This window comes from Papio anubis, unplaced genomic scaffold (genome assembly GCF_008728515.1).
Source record: "Papio anubis isolate 15944 unplaced genomic scaffold, Panubis1.0 scaffold915, whole genome shotgun sequence".
Lineage (NCBI taxonomy): Eukaryota > Metazoa > Chordata > Mammalia > Primates > Cercopithecidae > Papio > Papio anubis.
The window spans coordinates 1-4,845 of record NW_022169399.1 but is presented as its reverse complement, the minus strand read 5'-3'; positions in this window follow the sequence as shown (position 1 = coordinate 4,845).

Genomic DNA, 4,845 nt, shown 5'->3' with positions numbered 1-4,845 from the left:
CTGACTTCTCCAGAGCTTGGCTCAAATGCCACCTTCTCACTGAGCCATTCCTTGATCCTGCTACTTCAATTGAAACCACCCACAAACTCTATCCCCTAATGCTGCACACCATCAAACAGAATACACACTTGATTTGCTTTTCTATTGCACTCTCCCTGCACTGTAATGGAGGGTCCCAAGAGGGCAGGGAATCTTTCTTGTTTCACTCCTTTATCCCCAGCTCCTAAACAAGTCCTGGCACATATGAAGTGTTTATTAAGTCTTTGCTGAATGAATCTCATGTACTCCTCCCAAGACCTTTTAAGGAGAGTGCTGTGACTTCCAGGGAGGCAGCATAGAGGACAGGATTGTAAGATGCTGCAGAGGTGATGTCACCAGAAACAGTCAACCCACTGGGCGGTGGGGGTGGGGGTGAGGAGATCGGGAGGATATGTTGGAGTTTCCTGTGTGCTGGGAGGAGGCGAGTGTCCTTGGACTGAGATTCAGGCTTCCCCTCTCCATGCCTAATCATCCCTGTTATCTCTGCTTCCTGATAGTGGAAGGTTCTGGTTCAGCCTCCTCCCATAGTGCCATTTTGGGGAGCAGAAAATGTAAAAAAGAAGTGGAGTGGGCAGAGTCCATTCCACGCAGAGGTGAAGCCTGGGAGCACTGGACTGGGAGTCAGGAAAATGGGTTCCAGGCCTGCCGCTAGTCCTCCTGGCTGTGTTACCCAGGTGAGTCACTACGCCTGTCTGGGCCTCAGCAACAAACACACAGGAGTTACTACAATTACCCGAGAGAGGATTCTTTCACTCTTTTTTTTTTTTTTTCTTAAAGTTGAAATTTTAATTCAAGACAACTTTCATAAAATACAATTATCTAAACTGACACAATAAATAAAACAAAAAGAAAATAGACCTGTAATTATTTTCACACATGAACCACACATCAGTTTTTAGGAAAATTGTATCAAATTTTGGAAATGAATTATAAAAATGAGTGAGTTAGTTCCATTTTGTTCCATCATTTGAAACAATTTGTATAATATTGATGATTCTTTCACTCTTAATTGGAGCTTAAAGGTGCTAAGACTCAAAACCTGTAATTGAGAAACAAAAGGTCCTTACCTCTCTGGGGTCTCCATGTAAATCCAGAGAGAAGAATTTCTGTGAAGACAAAGGCAGAGGATGTGGGTTAGAGGCTTCCCAGGAGAACACTGAGCTGGGTGACTGGGACAACAGAGGTGTCAGGTTCTCCCTCCTGGTGCCAAGCTGGCTGGGCCAAAAGGAAGTGGGCAGGACTCCGGCTCTGCTGGGCCTGAGCACAGGGTGAAGGCATAGCAGGGAGGGGTGGGCACAAGCATGGGAAGGATGTCCTGGGGACTCCGAGCCAGAGTCGATGGAGCTCTGGAGAGGAAGCCTGCTTATTGAGGCTGACTGGCTCCCCATCCTTCTCCCATTCTTCTTCCCCTGGAAAGAACCCATCAATTCTCCTTCAGAGACGTCTCTCTTCCCCTATCACTCCATGAATTCAGATATCTATATGTGACCTGGTGTGCTCCATCTCCCTGAACATGAATATTAGTTCAGGGATGGGCATACACCCATGTCAATCCAATAGAGTATACCCCAAAACTTTTGCAGGAATTGTTTAGAAACAGATTTTTTAAGTAATAGAACATTAGTGCCACTGTCTTTAACCTTCCCAGGAGACATATCTGCCTAAGAGTGAAGCCAGCACAGAGATGTGCAAATCTGAAGGATAGAGAATGGTAGATTTTCAATAATATCCTGTGATCATCTGGATCCAGCCATACCTGAAGGCATCAACTCTGGAGATTTTCAGTTTACACGAGAATGCTATTGCAACACATTTCTTTTTCTGTTCAAGGCACTTGGGGGAGTTTCCTCATCTCCCATTAGAAAGCCCAGACTCATACAAGCTTGCTGAGACTCATCCTACCCCATGCTTCTCTTTGGTGTGTGTTCACCAAGATTGCGGTGACTGTAGTGTTGCACTGCAGTTCCCAGATCTGACCTGTGCTCAGGGCGTAACCAGTGCAGGATCCTCCATTAAGGATTATAGTCCCACTAGCCAGGAGCGTGTGTGTGTGTGTGTGTCTATGTGTGTCTCTTTGTGTGTGTGCCTGTGTGTGTGTCTGTGCGTGTGTGTCTATGTGTGTGTGTCTGTGTGTCTATATGTATGTGTACTGGAGAGAGTGGGTAATCATGGAGGCGCTTCCACAAGATCTCAGAAAAACTCAAAAAGATGTCCCAGGATCTTAGGGATGGGTTACCCAAAGACTCAATTCTTTCCTTTTAAGCTGGGTCCTGTGATACCACATGCAGAATTGCTGGGATATTTTCCTCCTTCCAGGCATTAGAAAACAGGTGTGTTTTAATTCCTTGAATAGTTTGGTCACTTAGAGCCTGAACCAAGACCTAAGCCCCAAGAACACATTGGATTCAACCCATGAAAACACAAGTAGAGTCCAGTGGTAGAGGCTGGCCCTGAGACCCAGGAGTAGCCTCAGGTCCAAGGATAGAATCCAGGCATCAGGCTACTCTTGAACTTGGAATTCAAACTATTCCCCCTCAAAGGCAATAGTTTGCAATGTCCCTGGGTGCTGTGTCCTCTGGATGTTTCTCCTGCTGGGCTTCCCTGTGATGAGAGACTGCCATGGCCGTCCATCAATCCTAAAGGTCCACAAGTCCTAATATGTGAGGATGGAAGTGGTGGCAGAAGATACTCTAGAGGCGCAGTTGTGGGTTCTGGGTCCCACAGTGTTGCTTCTGTGACTGATTTGAATTGTGACATGGGGCAATTACAAAATTCATCTGTCTTTGTTACCTCTATTAAAATGGGCACAATGATCTCAAAGCTGAATTTTTCAAGAAAGATAAGGTGGAATCAGGGTTAAGGGCATGAACTCCCGAATTCCACTGTCTGGTCTCAAACCCGGCTCCTCCACTTTCCCTGTGAAGCATCCCTGATGACTATAATGAATGCTTCCCCTCTGTGCTACCACCATACTCAACCTGCGAAGTATGTGAATGTGTTTCTCTTTGGATAGTTCCCTGTGAGCAGGGAGTATATCCCCTTCATGTCTATTTCACTACCACTAACACCCACCCCTACATACTGAGCATGGATGGATGGATGGATCAATGGAGGGATGGATGGAGTTGGTCAATGCATGGAGTACAGTTGAATTGGATGGACGCATTAATAGATGGGTGAAAACAAGCAGATAGCTAATAACTGGATTGTTGGTTTTGAAGGAATGGGTGATGGAGTGAAGATATAAGGTGGCTGGATGATCCATGAATGGTGGATGGATTGAAAATAGATAAATAAAAAGTTATGAACAAGCTGATATTAGATTGATAAAAAGATGTCAGTGAATTTGGATGAATTAGTGAACAGATAGATGGATAAGAAGATCATAGTAGATGGATTAATGATTGAGTGGACAGGTGACTATCTTAGAATGACAACTGAGTCAGAGTCTCAGAAAATCTAGAAAACTGGACCACCACCAGGTCTAATACAGACAGTTTCTAAGTCAACCAAGATAAATTGTGACGTCTTTCTGAAAATCTTTGAGCTTAATATCTCCATCCTCCAAATTCAGGATGATGGTGTCCCCAGGGAATATGTACTGTTTAGTTTCTCAAAAATACATCTGAAAACAAGAACGGCAAAATATTAAATTTTGGTCAAATATTAAATTTGGTCAATTTTTTATCATGTTATTTTTGGACCTTTTTTTTTTTTTTTTTTTACATTTGTGCCATTTTACAATAAAAAAGGACAAATTAGATTCCCCATTCAGATACTGACACCCCTGAGAGTTGACAAGTTGTCCAGGTAACTGTCCCAGGGCAAGAGGACAGCTGAAATGAAGAAGTCTGGGACCAAGTTTACAGGGTTTGGGCTACAGGAATGGGCACACCTACCATTTTCAATGTCGTCTCCAAGAGCTCCTCTTCCGTCTTCTGTCGCAGGCAGTGAACCATGACAGCTGAGGTGATGGTTTGACACCCAGCAGCAATAGCAATTTTCTGCAAAGATCACAGGCAGTGGTAGAGTTCAAGAGCTACGTCCCTTCCCTCCATCAACGTGGAAAGTGGCGTTCTACCCCAAGCCCACCTCATACAAGTGGCAGGGGGCAGCAGAAGATACTGTAGACCTGTGGGTGTGGGTTCCAGGTCCCACAGAGTGTTGCCTCTCTTACTAATCTCAATTGTAACATGGGTCAATTATGTAATCTCTCATCTCTGCTACCTTATCTCCATTGCAATGGATGTAATGATCTCAAGCTGAATGTGTCAAGAAAGACGAGGTAGAACTGGGGTAGAGAGCATGGAATCCTGAATTTCCTTGTCTGCCTTCAAATCCTGGCTGCTCCACTTACCAACCATTAGGCCGCAGGCAGTCCACCTGATTTCTTTGGGCCTTGGTTTCTCCACCCATGGATGGGAATAATGACTGCACCTACCTCATGAGTTAATAAATATGGGAGAGTGCCATGTCTCCCACACAATAAACACGTGCGGAATTGCAGGAGGCCTAGATAAGACGATTCACACAGAGGCACTTCAGAAGGTAGCGAATGTACTTTAAAGGTGAGTTCTAAAGATAAACACGATGTCTTCCCTTGTAAGACATAGTCGGGGTTTCTCAGCTGACTGAGGCGTCTGTGGCACAGCCAGGAGTTTCCAGCTGCACATTTGTGTACTAGAGTCCTAAACAGTAATCAAGCATGACTCTTTAGGGCACAGGTTGGCAATGTGCCCATCAAAGGCCTAACAGTCTCTGCTGCAACTTCAACACTGCTGTTGACATGAAACACAGCCATAGACA